We start from the raw sequence: 15,525 nt of genomic DNA, 5'->3' as shown, positions 1-15,525 counted from the left end.
ATACCTGCTGTGTCCTGAAGACTAAGAGAGAATGACATCCATAGCAATCAGTTGCAAACAAAGAAAAAGGTGAAACGGGTGATTCTTTTACATAGACTGTAATGGTGACACAGCTCATTTCAAGGTTAGGTCCCATCCCATTCTGTCCCATTCTGTGACTGGGAAATTTCAACATCATCAGCTAATAATATTCTAGGCTGTAATAAACTTGATCCCAAGGGTGCTGAATGTCATGAAAGCAAATTAAGCATAAATGCTCCTCAAAAAATAATGCTTTTCTCCAAATCTAATTATTGCCTACAAGTTACCGCTACACCTACTTGAATGTAAGGCTCTAGAAGACTTTATTATGAACATGAGAGAAATTGTCATCAGCTCTTAAAACTTACTTGAAATTCCTTATCCTCTCCACAAGCACTAAGCACCTTGCTTAAGGACAAACATCATAGCAAATGAACTAAAGAAATCATGAAACCACAGTATCAGATCCTAATTTAACTCGCAGTATTTCCTCCTTGATTCAGAAGCCATAAAATTGATTATTTTCCCCAAAATTCCTACTGGATGGCACATCATCTACTGTGTTAAGTACTAGAAAAAAAAATGTATATATATATTTGAAGCATCTGTGTGAAATAATTTCTATATAATCTCAGTGGTTCTAGCTACTTATACATCATCCTTAATTATCTGGGGTGGGTTCATCTTCAGGTCATCACATATTGAACCCCTCTGATATCTCCCAGCTGAAATAGGTAATTAACTCTCCAGTGGTTTGAAGTTCTTCCTCATTAACACTTTTTTTTTTTTTTTTGTGGCTTGGCTATTTGTTTCTGCTGAGGCTCTCAGTTGCCACTGATTTTATGCTAAATATGGAATTCTTCCAGTTAAACTGTTCACTGCATTTATAGGTAACCTACTGTGTCTTCAGAAGTTACGAATGTAGGTGATACTATTGCTTCAGGGAAAAAAGCTCTTTCCTTCATTCTTGGGAGAACATCAGACAGAAGCTGTTAATCTGTGAGGATGTGATGGACAAAAACAGTGGTTTGCAATTCCTTGGTTTGAAGCTGTTGTGGCAGGTTATTGAGCTTTTTGAGAGAGAGAGAGAGAGAGAGAGAGAGAGATACATAGCTAGAGGAGATGACAATTGGGGTGAAGAGGTGACACACCCAAGCAGAAAGGAGGAGAGCCATCCACTGAGCAGAAGACATTGGTATTGGCTGAAAAAATTAACCAAGAAAAGCTTATAGACACAGCTAGGAAACTACATTCCAAACTGGAAAAAAACATCTGGTTTCAAGGACTGAAAGTCAGTTTGGAGATCTGGTCTCAGTTTCTACTTCTGTTCAATATTAACAACCTAGGGAGAAAGCAGGATGCCTTCATAAAGCAAATTCCCAAATGACAGCAGACGCTACTCCAGCTAGCTTTGGACTCCCTTCTCTTCCCAGCATTATCAGTAATCTCACAGATACAGCTTTACAAATCCCAGACCACCAGATAAATCCACTCCAGTAGGCTGTGACAGAACACAGTAAAGACAGAAATACTGTTAGCAGGACCTGACTTTTAAGCAAGTTTGCCAAGCAGAAAATAATCTTTTCCAAAATTCTAGGTACACAGGTAATGGTCTCCTCTATTCAGCACGACACCTGAATCAGTATCTTATCACTGACACATTTTTTTTGTGTTTAAAAGCCTCTGTGTGACATTAAAATCATACCAGGATTAACACCAAACAGTTCTCAATTTAATCTAATGCAAACTAATATAACGTAATCTTACCCACTCAAGGATAACAGACTGTGATAACTGATGTTCTCAGCTGCATAGAATACGCTGCAAATAAAACATATTGTTGCTTAATTGCTGGTTCTCTCATTATCTAGCATCACTACAAAACATTAGAGCAGTGAGTCTCCATTTGTGATCTGCTGCCCACTGGCAACATGCAGAACTATGGCAAATGGCCAGCACTATATTCAGCCGCAAGATCTACAACAGTGTTCCCAGACGGGAGTTTGAGGAGCTGAAGCACCAGAGAGCACATGGGGAAATTCAAAGGGATGATGTTTTTTTCCTAAAAAGTTCAGGATATACACTGTTGTGCATGATGCTTGGAAGTTCAAAAGAAATGAAAGTTAATTAAAAAGGGCAGTGACCAATTCAGGGAAAAATGCGTAATTAAGGAGTCAGAGATGTTATAAAACATGTTACACGTGCTTGCAATAAATTTACCACAGAGCACTTAAACACCTGAAAACATGGTGTAAGACAATAAATAATGGGTGAGCTAATGCTCTGTGTATTTTAGCCCAACTCCTCATGCGTATTAGTGCAAGTTAGGCATCATATGTGTGAGTGAGAAGCCCCCCTTTCTAACCTAAAAGAAACTTGTAACTATTTCCATTATGCAGCCATTCAAAATGGGCTCTGGATTGCAGAAACAATCACCAGCAGAATAAAATAGCCATTACATGGTTTTCAGTCACAGGATTTGTTACAATAATTCACGAAGCTCCCAACAGTTTCATAACAAAGTAGTCACATCTGCAGTTTCACAGAAACGATCGTGTCTGTGCCAAGATTTCATCTCAGAAATGTTTTCAGGCTCTGATTTCCATGTTTAGAAGAGGACTGAAACAAGCCAATTAGTTAAATTATTCCACCTCTCTGGCTTGCTATTCTCAAACTTAAGGAGCAAATGTTTCGGTCAGCGTAATGGAATGGTGGCAATGATCTGTACTGGCAAGGGAGGCTTTGCTCCTAAAGGAGACGGATACAGCCAAACTGCAGGCTGGTAATATGTACTGTTACTGAGACAGAAAATGATGGAACAGATGCTCTTGGAGTACTGAATAGAAGATGTTCTGTAAAAGAAAATAAACAAGTCTAGCTGTACTCAACAAGTCAAGGTACAGGAAGGAAGCAGCAAGTCTCTGTTCCTAAAAGTAAAAGGGTTCTGCAGAACTTTGAGAAAACTGTACTGGCTGACAGATAAAATAGAAACCTTTTCCCAGAGTCTCTGGATGCTGCTGGAAAAAAAAAAAAAAAAAAAAAAAAAAGCGGCTTATTTTATTTACAAGTATATTAAAAAAACAAACAGGCGAGAGTAATTCAGTGAACTGACAGTAAATTCAAAAGCAGCATCACGTGTCCAAGAGAATGGCATAAATAACGTATCTGGCAAAACAAATACTCTCTCAGAGAGGCTGAGTCAAGGTGCCAAGCTTCTTAAATCTTGCAGGAGGGGAGAAACATTAAACCTCAAGCCCATGAGGACTCACTGCCATTAGCAAGCCTGTAGGAATATGCCTTCTTTATTATTTCATGAGAGCATACACCTGCACCCTGCACAAAGTACTACTGAGATTCAGAATCTTATGAATGATTGGGAACACTGGGAATGCATCCCGGTTAGTCTAGCTGCCTAGCTTTCAAGCAGTTAACTACTCAAGAACAGAATTTTAAGAATAACCTTCCAGAGTGGCTGTATGGCAAGGTTTCTGCTGTTTGTGTTGTCACCACTGCTGCACGACAAGTGTCAGGCCTACAATCCATGGACTGCTTGTGACAAGGCACTCTTCAGAGACCAGCCAGGAGCAGTGAGCAGACAAGTAGTGGAGAGAGGAACAGTCCAACCAAAGAAAAAAATTCTCAACCTCTCCTCTCCCAGTCCCCTTGCCAAATATTTATAATCATCAATCTGCATGGGAACAGGGCTACAGAATACAACTTCTCTTTAAGAACTGAAATCAGGCAAACATCTGGCCCCCAAAAAAATAAACCAAAAAAATTATTACTGCTGGTTTAACCCACCTCAGCTTTTTCAATCCTGCCTTCCAAAGGTATCCAAAGCTGGTTATACTCCAGTGGAGCCTTCCCTTCATCTCACTTCCACAAAGCATTCACCTCCACTTAAAGAAGCATGCAATGCTGTTGGCTGCTGAATACCTCCTGCCATTTAAGTGGCAGTAAGAGAAAGAAGATAGTAATAGGAATGACCTGCTTTTATAGACTGCAAGTCATCTATTATGAAAATACTTCTTATCTACAGCACCTGAGAGATATAGTTCAGAAGAAAGACCCCCCCCCCCACCATGCAAAATTCTTAGCTTATGTTTTCAGTAATTTTGGTTTCACACAGTGATACCTGAAAAAAACTCTGCATCTTTACAAAATGTCAGTATTTGCATTTCATAACAAACTCTAAGATACCATTAGAGGCTCGTGATATCGCTGGTGGTACAAACAGAACACATTTTCCCACTTAAGGGGAGTGGCAACTACCTGTAGGAAAAAAAAAAAGGAAATGTTTTTCTCAGGGTAGAAACTGCTAGATTTGCTACTTTCGAGTGCAGAATTAAGGAAAAATGCAGTAAAACCACATTTTGAAAGCGGCAGAATGGATAGACTTGTGTACAGGCAACTAAATCTCATGTTATAGCAAACTTGAGTATAAAAAAGAATTCACAAATCACGTTTAGTGCTGATCACAGCCTCAGGAATTAAGATTTCCAGTGCACCTTTCTACAAAGAATCCACAAGCATCACAACCTGGGAGGGCAAGACATTTCTTTAGAGATTGTCTGGAATCTGTAGCATGATCTGTAATCTTGGTCTTTGCAAAGACCAGTAAGATCAAAAAGCCACCAGTAGTCCTGTGGCTTGCCTAAGTCTGCACTGCAAACAAGGCAAATTACCAAACACAAGCCAAAGCTTTTAAAATACCAGACGCAACTAGCTTGGTTTTAAAGGGTTAAGTCTCCAGAAGAGGCCTGTGTGTGAGGCAATGTCTGAGATAATTCTGTAATAGAAGACATGCTCTGAATTTCCATGTCTATTGGCTTATAATGTCTTGCAAGGCTTACTGGTTACAGCATGGAGTTCGGGAGGGGGGGAGGGGGGCAGGGAGAGAAGGCAAGGGAACTGTGACACTCAAGTTGTTAACAGCACTACCGGGAATTGAAATGGTGTAAAACGGATTGGTTTTGGCTTCCATCAGGTGGTGTTTGGCATTTGCAGGATTAGTTTCTGGAGACCAATAAGGATGTTTTGTCCTGCCAACTGACTGGCTACAAGCGTGTCTAGCTTCTGTGTTGAGATGACAAATTATTTGAAAAACTGAAAGTTTTAGCTCTTCAGGAAACCATCAACTTTCCTTCCACATAAGACAAGATATCTCACCCATGTGCAAGATTAGGCCCCAGTTCCTTTGCCATTGACTCAGAACCACATTGATGCTCTGGATTAGAAAAAGCAACTTCAAGCTCAGCCTCCAGAGGCTCAGATATGTGGGGATATTTCTGCTGTACTCCTAAGAGGTGTGAAATGTTTAAGTGTCTGGAGACAAACAAGAGCATGAAGTGCCAGGTCAGTCTGTTCAGAGAAGTAAAACAACAATTGTGAGACCTATGGGAAACCAAGGCCTTATGAAGAACAAAGTATCTCGCTGTGAGGAGTGCTCCGAATTCTGTAGTGTCACTGTTGGGTTTTGCTGTTTTGTTTTGAAGAGCACAGCCTCCAGGAAGAAGAACAGAAAATCCTGGAGTGAAGATCCTTGTCTACCTCCATTCGCTTGGCTACACAAACTAGGGGATCTGTCTTGGCTAAAGATCAATGATACTAAACCCTGGGACTTGCTGGCCTGCTAACAGAGGTCTGGGTGCCAAAGGCAAAAAGAGGGTATCCAAAGCATGGGCTGAGAGATGTATCAGAGCAGTAAGCCAAATATTCCACCTCCCCTCATCCTCCCCCAAAAGCAAGGTAGCCGTTCATCCAAATGATTGCATCATCTAAATTTGTTTAAGCTGCCCCCCCCCTGCACTGAGAGGTGAAGTCACAGAAATAAACTATACATTAGTTATTTAACTGTGTACAGTTTAAACATTAACTAATTAAGTAACATTAAGTAGCAAGTAGTGTGCTATTGTTTCAATACTGAAACAGCTTATGCACAGATTTCGTAAACACAAAAGGCCCTGTAAGCTTTAATTGAGTCTTTCTGGAAATGAAAATTTCAAGTTTCTGCTTCTAAGAATGCCAGAAAAAAACACGGTTAGGTTATGAAAAAAGAAATGACCCAAAAGGAAGCATAGATGAAATAACTGAATGTAGTCATAATATTCCAACTGATATTCCTCCAAGAAAAATACTGCTTTCTAAAACATTTTCAATTTTAAGTTTTCTACCACAACTTTAAATTTGGCGTTGGCGTATGAATTAAGCTATATTCTATTGTAACACTTCTTTGACATTCATTTGCAATGATTTTATAAACTGATGTACCATAGTGCTCATACTCTAACGTCAAATACTTAGGAGCTTGAAAAAAAGCTGATTGTTTACAACTTGCGTATCACATAGAAAATCTAAAATACTTGCTGATATTTAACAAAACTCATAGAAATTGTTTTAAAGATTTCCTTCAAGCATCCTGTTTGTTACTTTGCGTGCATCAACAGTCTGCCGTGTCCTACATCTCGTTCCTCCACCATTTATTTCAAATAATTTTACATTTTACTGACATAAGTTTAGAGACTAGTGCTATTCCAACAACAATTTTCAGTATCTATTTCTTAAAGATAACTGGTGTGATGTATCATTATGTATATCCCCTTGAATTTCAGCAAAGGGCATACATCTCTAGACACAAAGAACTGGCAGGGTCTAGGGAGGCTGTGATTTTTAGGTTTAATCCTGATTTCATAACCACGCATTTCAAAGAGTAACAGACGTCCCAGAGTCACTTCTCTGCTGCGCTAGTAGTACAGCATGCATCATTACCTGAATAAACAGTTAAAATCATAAAAAGAAAGTATTTTACCACTATCCACTATACGTAGCTACAGAACAAGCAAGGGTGTGGATATTTAAGAGGACATTTAACCTCGATTTCTCACATTGGTTTTACAGGTGAAAATACCTATCTTTATCAAAGCACACGTGCTTTGAAAGATCTTTGTGCTTTTGTTACATTTCAAATTGCATAATTTTGGGACTTCACTCCCCCACTTCGTTGTTTGTTTTTTCCCCTCCTCCATGTTTAGAGGCAATTTTCCCAACTTCTGCAATAGCAATTTATATCTAAGAGTCTGTCTATGCAGAGGTAACTACCAGAATAGCCATTCTTATTATTTAGGCTTATACATCTCCTTGTTCACAGCCTAGTTCTTTAAAATGTATGCACACATAGCAAATAAGCTTGGTATAATAATGTTAGCAAATTTCCATATGTAAATTACTCCTCCATTTCCCACTGAAAAACATCTATCTCCTGCTTCTCTCAGGGTCACACAGGAATAAATGACAGGATTTGATCACTGACTATTTATAAATAGAATCACACTTTACAAGATTGCTTATTGCATTTACTGTTTCTTAAGAGAGCTGTGTAATGAAGGTGAAAGGAAATGGAAGCCTGAGATATGGTTCTTCCACTTTTTGAAATGGAAAAAAGTCCACTGGACTTGTAGATTCCAGTAAAATATCTACTAATATTGATTTTTTTTTCCCCCAGTTGTAGTCAAGCTCATATCTGCCAAGTGTAGTGCAATTTTTATATTTAATACTGTAGTTACAACCATGTAATATATACTGCCAGTGTCCTAGCTTCCTGACTTGTAACCTGGTCCCTGCTGACAGGTCTCTATACAGTAAAAAACCTCAGTCAAAAGCAGACTCCGCAAAGGTATGGATATCATGAAAAATATTTCACGTGAATGTTTCATGGCATCAATGATTTCAAGACTGTTGGTAACTACAGGTTCCAAACAGCTTTCTGTAAATGAAACAATTCCTTATGAACACACAGCTTCAGAATGGAAACTCCCTTGGTAGATTCAGTCAGGCTGTAAAGCTTACACCACCTATTTCCTAGATTTCCTAGCAGTTCTGCAGACGAAGCAGAAAGCAAAGGCTCACCTGGGTAAATAATCTCCATTTCATCTAACGGAGAAGGATTCAGTTAAAATCTGCATATGGAGAATACCTGACCCACCAAAGAAAATTTAGCTGCTCCATGCTGACATTAGCACAACTGAAAAGAAGCAAACACACCCATGCAGGTCCTGAAAGCAGACTCCAGCCCACTATTAAGTTTCTCCAGTACAAGAACCTTTTGTAAAATGAAAGACATCAAGTCTTTCTCAAGACTTACAATTTCAGACTAGACTATGGTGTCATCTTATGCTGCCAGTGTATGACAGGCACTCTTGAGCTCTATCCTCCATCAGCTTCTTTAAGGAACATTCTTATCTTGCACAAAACTGCTGTCTTCAGAGTTCTGGGTGCTCCTCAGCACTTTTAACGAAACATGATCTGTGGACAGAGCAGGTGGAAGAACAATTCTAGTGAAATATGAATTACAAAATTTGAATGATTTCAGAAAGCAATGTAATTAACACTATCTGTGCCATAGGTTATGCAGTTTGATGAAGCCGTGTTTACACACAGACTTCCGTCAGAATGGTGGCATGCTAGGTCTGCGTGACAGTGTGTAAAACTGCTGGGCAGTCTGCACATTGCAACCATCACTATTTTCACTGAAGCTTTCAAAACCTTTCTGAACCACTGCCACATCTGCAAGTACCCAAGTTTGCACACAGCTTTATGAAGACAGGTATCATCCTAAACAAATGAGTGTACCTGAAAGCATTTTTTCTGTCACTCCTTGCTACTCCTTGCTATGTGAACCCAGCACCACATACACAACTCTTCTGGGGAAAAAAAAAAAAAAAAAAAAAAAAAAAAAAAAAGTCTAAACAGCTTTATTGCACAGCAGTGTTTGACAAGGCTTATTGGAAGGTATTTATCTGATGCTCTATAAAGAATATCGTGATCTCCCTGTAACTTGAGTTTTTTTTTATACCGGAAGGATGAGATCGTGTCAAAACCAAGAACTCTTGTTAACACATGCAGTTGTGTCCACATGAGTTTGCACTGACAAGCTGAAGGTTGCACTAACAAGCTGTTATACTGATATGCATAGTAGTAGAACATAGAACTAAACTAGTTCAGGTGGTTCTATACTATTAAAGGAACATGAAAAGACTGGGGGAAAAAGAAAAACAATTATTGTGCCTGAGCTCCGGAGTAGGTTAAAAAATCCTGCCACATTCCTGAGACATTAGGGCCCCTTGCCTTTTCCATATATCATGGCTCACTTGCTATACAAATAAGGGGCCAAAGTGCTTTGGCAGCTATATGTAATGAAGTCCCTGACTGCAAGAAACAGATGACCAAACATTTCTAAGATAAAGGAAAAAGCCTTTAAAAAAAAATAATAATAATAAAAAAATTGCTTTTTGCCCTTTTGAGTCATTTCTTGGTGTTAGATTGAACTTATTTATCAAACCAGTATGAAAGCTGAGCCTGAAGGAAGGCAACTCCTCTGGTCTTGCTTTGCTAAAAGATGCCTTAGCACAAGTCACCTCCACTTGCATGTTCTACTTGCAGGAAGTCTCAAATATCCTCTAAAGTAGAAACACTTTATATTTAAAAGATAGAAATAAATTCTTGGCATCACCAGCTTAAATTCAGAAGCTACACGCTATCACAGCTTGAATCTAGGGTCACATCAGTTGCACTTTGCTGTGGTCTAGGCAGTTCTCTCTGAGTTTGCTTCTTATCCTGTGATAACAAAATTCTCAGCAACCTCAGCAAATATGGGATTTTATCATACACCTTTAAAAAAAGCTACAGTTGAGAAGACCTCTTCTGTAAAATCCTACAGTGCTTGAGTCACCACTGCTTCTTCTGCTTTTTGACTCAATATCTCCCAGGACAGAGCAGTTTGGTTAAGCATCCAGCAACCAATGAAACCTAGGAAAACTGATTTTTGGTGAGGTTTGTGGACAACTGTAAGGTCAAACCAATAAAGTAGAATCCTTTAACAAAGACTGTAACACAAGCTAACCGTTTTTTTCTTCTGGAAATGAACATTTCCATTAATTTGTGCATTAATTTCACTCCCGTAGTGAAACAAGTTTATATGTGATGCTTATCTCATCTCTTCTGTTGACAAGCCCTAAACAGGGCCAACCAAAAAACCAAATCCTTAGTTCCAACCTTCTCAAACTATTTGAGGGACTTAAAGCTCTATATCTGATCAATGGTTTATGCAGAAAGAGTCAGAACAGATATTTTTTCCCCTTCCTGTGCTGCAAGTCATTGTAATTGCCCCTGCTGCAGCAACATCTGCCTTTCCAGATACTGAGAAAACAGACACTGGAAAGCATCCTACTGCATAATGGAATTTGGAGACACCCTTCCCCCCAAAAAAAACAAACAACAAAAAAAAAGAACACACACACACACAAAAACTACCACCACCATCAAAAAAAATGCTCATAAATAACTTCTCTTCCCCATTCTCTTGTTTTTCTTTAAGTCATGAACTGCATGTCATAACAGAATAAAGATCTTCCATTTAAAACAACTTTAGTTACTTGGAAGCTGAAGGCATTAATCTGCTTGTTGGCTTTCTACCTTTTCAGCATTTGCCTCGCGAGATGCATGCTACAACCATTCAGATTTGCTTCCCTGTTGTGTATTCTACATTTATCACACTAAATGGATGGTCTTGCTATCTGGAGGTTCTTCCAGTTTTACACACACGACATCCAGTTGACAACTCTCTATAGCTAACTGACAAATATAACACAACTGTAATTCTGGGTGACAAAAAGAAAAAAAAAAAAAGAAGCAAAATATTACAAAGAATAACACCTATTCAATTACAGCACAATGAATTACACAGGTGAACATGATGTGGTCACCTTCCTGCGCATACCTACTGAAATCCCTGGGATTCATCGTACACAAATGTAAACCAAGAGCTTTAGGATCCATTTTATTCATTCAAGTCAACAGGCTAAATTCTGTTCTGTCTCAATGGGAGCATACTGAGCCTCAGAACTATCCTTTGCTTCAAATATACAGCACAATTCAAATGTATCAATGAAACCATTGACCAAAGCGCTACTGCAAAGGAGCAAAATGAAAAACAAGTGTCAGAAAAGCAAAAGGGAAAATTTCTATTTCAGGTATGACAGACGGCAAAATTCAGCACTCCGTCACGTACAAAACTTGTGCTAAAATCAGGGCGAGCTCTGAATCTACCCAAATTTCAATTTGATCCATTAGCTCCAGCATTTATACAACAAGTTATCTCAAACTGCCTGACAAAAGGCTGAAAGCAAAGCAGACGTTGCTTCCTCAGTGCATACAGTCATCACCAAGTAAGAACAGAGGGCAACACGGCCACAATCCTCCTGAATCCCTCACCAAAACCAGCACAGGGTCTCATCCTCAGCTGCAAGTCTGTACCAACCAGGTAGCAAACAGAGGAGCTGGCTCCAAACCCCATAAACTCCGTGAATAACACCGTTATCCAAAAGGATAAACCTACTAAAACCATCTTTCCACATACAAGAATCACCGCCTCGCTAAAACGCAGCTGACTAAGGAGAAAACCGCACGTCAAGTTGAAAAAAAATCGCTCCTAACTGCGAGCTCGGGGGGCACGCGTGAAGCCCGCGTCCTGCTCCGTGCCGGCAGCGCGATCCCCACGCAGAGCCCGGCTGCTCCCCCGCCTGCGGCTCCCCGGCACCAGGCGCTGCCCGCTAGGGGAAGCGGCTGCAGTGCTGAGGAGAGCGGCGCCGAGCCGCGCCGCTGCCGCCGCTACCGTGCCTGGGGGTGTGCGAGCAGCCTCCCCGCGCCTTCCCCGGCGGGGCTGCGAGGCGCATGAAATCACACTGGAGAAGAGGGGGAGATAAAGCGCGGTGCGAGCAGCCGCCCGGTGCGGCGGAGGGAAGGGGAGGGCAGGGCACCGAGGCAGCGGGAAGGCGCCGGGCTTGGGGGCTGCCCACGGGGCCCCCGCCGCTCGCCCACCTCCCTCCCGTCCTCCCCCCGGGACCCGGCAGCCGCCTTGTGGCGGCGCGGCACGGCTCAGCCTTACCTTGCTGCCCCTTCTCGCCGCCGCCACCGCCGCCGCCGCCTCCAGGTGCGGGGGGCGCACGAAGGCGGAGCCCTCAGCCCGCCCCCCCTGCTTCCCCCCGAGCCGTTACGACCGTTAACGGCCGTTGCAAGTTGCCTCGCGCCTCTCCTCAGAGCCGCGCCCCCCCCCCCTCCCCTCACACCTCCCCTGTACCCCGCCGCGTGCACGCGCACCCACCCCTCAGGACGCCGCCGCTCCCCTCCGCGGGGCCGCGCCCGCCTCAGGCTCCGCAGCAGCCGCCCCGGGCAGGGGCAGTGAGGCTGGGGGCAGCGCCGCCAGCCGCCCCCCTTCCCCCCCGGGCAAGCCGCTCGCCCTCCTTCTTCCCCCGCTCGCCTTCTTCGCAGCGCGGCGGCGGCGGCGGCGGTGTGACTGACAGGGAGCCTGGCAGCGGCCGCCCACGCGCGCTCCCGTCTTCTCCCCTCGCTCGGCGAGGGAGATGGCGAAGGCAGGAGAAAGCATGAATGGAACCGGCGGCGGGGGGAGCTCGGGGGGGCGGCCCGCAGCTCCCCGCCGAGCGGCTGCCGCAGTGAGGCCACGGCCCCCCCGCCGCCGGCAGCCCACGCGTGCCCTCAGAGCCGCGGGTGGGGGGCGGCGGGAGGGGGCTCGTGCCTGTCACGGTGCCCCCCCCCCGCCCCTGTCACGGCGCCAGGCCCCCGGCAGGAGCGGGCAGGTGTCCCCTCAGCACTCGGCCATTTTCGCCGCGCTGGCCCTCATCGCGCCGTGCTGCCTGCAGGTAACGCGTTTGGTGCTGACACAAACCCGGACGGGGACTCCTGCACTGATGTGATAAAAGGCAGCAAAGGATTTCAAAGACCACACTATGCTTTCCCCTCTTTCTTCCCCCTCCTCTCTCCCCCTCCTCCAGTGATTACTTGGTACTGAGGAATAGCCATGTATCCCTGTTGTTCCTCATATCAGTTCTCCCTAAAAAGGTTGTAACTTGTTAAACACACACGTCACACGCTGGAGACCAGGCTTTTCTGAGTGCTCTGGCATCAATACTGTTGGGTATGACTTGTGGCATTAGCTGGCTTACTCCACAGGCAAAGGATTCAATGTTCAGACAATGGTGGGCCTGTAAAATCAGTGAAACTACCTCAGTATCCATTCACCAACAGTCAGTAATTGGTTTCAGTTACTTCGTATTTCATATATTTTCTCACTAATTTAATGGAATCCTTCATTGGAAAACCTGATGGTGTTTATCTATCTAATTTTTTCCTGTAATTTAAATTAAACAGGGCGTTATTTTCCTTCTGAATATTCACTGAATATTTTGTTATATGCCGCCAGATACGTTGCGTGCTGCACTTGAGACATATCTGCATTCACTGTTACATAATCCATAAACATGGGTTTTCGTCCCATGAATCTGGAATCAGATTCTGAGCTGTTTAAAACCAGTATGCCTCCACAAATTTAATGCCTGCCAGGAAATTTATATCAGCTAAAGTTTTATCCTCGGAATTAAAAGGCTGTTTGGGATTCATGTGATGAGAGGCATCTCAGTAACTTTGTTTTTAAATTTTGCATTCCAGAAAACTGAGTACGCAATAAAACATTGTCGAGTCCTTTGCTATAGAATAACAAATGTAAGATTATAATTTAGATGGGTCAGTGCAGTTCTTTATGTATTTGTTTCGGCTTTATGAGGCTCTTCTCTTCATGCTAATAGTTCAACATGACTCACCTACAGTACATATCACTGCCACAGCTGTTGTAAACCTTCTTCTGAGTCAGAGAATGACTTTATGACCCAGAATTCTGGCAGCGAGTACTATCCTAGTGATTTTCCCAATTAAGAGAGAATTGCGAGTTGGTATCAGTGCAGGGTGAGTCAGAGTTTGATGCAAGAGGCAAAACTGGACTCATCAGTTACTACTGGACTAGCTCAGTGCGCTCTTCCCCTCCAAAATTCAATAAAAAGCTGGAAAGAGCCTGTGTTGGGAACTCCTTTCAGATTTCAGAAAGGCTACTGTGTGCCGGGGGATTAGCTTCCTTGGTCCCAAATGCTCCGAGCTACTGGACCAGCCATCTGCCGCTGGCTGCTGTGGGGTGCACAGCGACTTGGCAGGGGGACGGGTCCAGCAGCAGTAAATAGCTGAGAGGCCGTAGGTCTTCGCTGCTTTACTCCAAGAAAATCTTTTGCTTCTTGGGCTTACCAAAGTGCAGGAGGTGTGACATTAAAACCGCATGTGCTGCTGCCAGCGGTTCTCTGCATTTTATTGCTGAAAAACTGCAGCTCAGATATGCCTCGACTGATTTTGAATAGCAAAATTTGGTTTCCTGGTAATTTGCCAACTGCTCGCTACAGAGCATGTATTGTGATTAGTCAACCAGCTATTTTTTGTCAAAAATTCTGTCAGGAGGGGCCAACATTTAGGGCTGGATATAAGTCTAAGCCATGATGGTGAGATGAGCTTGAGTTTGGGCTTGAGCAACCATTGTTATGGCCTGGCTTGAGCTTGTGGAGGCAGTGAGAGGCAATCATTGCTGGGGAGGGCAGAAATCGCTAGTCTGGCTTGATTAGGAAGGACTTAAGTGTGGGACTGGGGTGAGGTTAACGTCAGGCATGAGGCTGAAGGTGAAGATTTGGGACTTGGTGACCACCAGAGATGGGTTTATTGCCAGATGTGACAGTGCCTTCGGTGCTGCCACTGACAGCAGCTTTCTGCAAGGCAGGCAGAGGTTGCTGATTTAGGTTTACAGCAGGGATTGAGGTTGAATGTTGAGTGAAGCACAGACGATCAGCTAGGCTTGGAGTAGCAGTCAGGAGGTACTACCAAATAATTTCAGGGTGTCCACTGACAAGGTTGCAGAGCAGAGGCTATAGCTGAAATTTGAAGCTTGATCTTGCTGAGAGTGAAGCACTCATGGTACACTGGGTTTGAGGCATCTGATGGAACAGGTAAAGAATCCCAGCTGTGGGTTAAGGTGGGAACAGTGGGGAATTGGTAATGTTTGAAGCTAGTGTACAGCCGTATTTGTGTTCCCTGCTAATGCTTGATTGTATGGCTCAGGAAGTCATTCAAAAATCTACCCCAGCTGGTTCTAAGTGACTTTGGTTTTTATTTCCCTTTTGACCTTCTAACTGCTTGCAGCAAAGAGTGTGTCAGGCCCTCACAACATGCTTCATTCAGTCACTCCTGTTAATGGGTGAAGGATATGGGTTGAGCATGTTCTCCGGGACTCTGCTACAGAGATTTGAGGTTTTTTTGTTGTTGTTGTTTTTGTTTTTAACTTCAGGTTGATAAATGCAAATCAGTCTTCTGGAGGTAAACTCAGTGCAGGTTTTAATTTTGTGATAAGTTAGATGTGCTGAGGTCCAAGTTTCATCTGGGGTTTGCCCTGGTAAGGTTGCTTCCTTTCCCTGTGTGTCACCTGTAGCAAAACAGCTGTACTGCACTAGCAACCATGAACACCATTTTAGTTCTTAGAGTTAAGAGCAAGCCTTGTGGAATCAAAGACAATCTGGCAAGTAATGTTTCTGTTTGTTTGTTTGTTTTTTTTCTTCACTATCTGTG

General features: G+C 43.0%; 1 protein-coding gene across 17 annotated transcripts in view; it reads right to left on the bottom strand.

The window, feature by feature from the left end:
- PTPN5 (protein tyrosine phosphatase non-receptor type 5) overlaps positions 1-12,520 on the bottom strand; it is an 82,520-nt gene extending 70,000 nt beyond the window's left edge. For 2 of the 17 annotated variants that reach the window (XM_038180766.2, XM_038180767.2), the window contains exons 1-2: positions 12,179-12,510; positions 8,162-8,322 (exon numbers count right to left, since the gene is read on the bottom strand). The gene's annotated coding sequence lies outside the window, so the exon portion shown is untranslated. Of the gene's footprint in view, positions 1-389; positions 609-1,788; positions 1,843-8,161; positions 8,323-11,511; positions 11,746-11,962; positions 12,133-12,178 lie in introns of those variants that run through there. The other 15 variants (XM_038180756.2, XM_038180761.2, XM_038180755.2 and 12 more) reach the window with 12 other exon arrangements.
- Between the last annotated feature and the right edge of the window lie 3,005 nt (positions 12,521-15,525).

Source organism: Anas platyrhynchos, chromosome 5 (assembly GCF_047663525.1).
Source record: "Anas platyrhynchos isolate ZD024472 breed Pekin duck chromosome 5, IASCAAS_PekinDuck_T2T, whole genome shotgun sequence".
NCBI lineage: Eukaryota > Metazoa > Chordata > Aves > Anseriformes > Anatidae > Anas > Anas platyrhynchos.
Note: the sequence above shows the minus strand (reverse complement) of the source record. Positions and strands in the feature narration are given on the sequence as shown.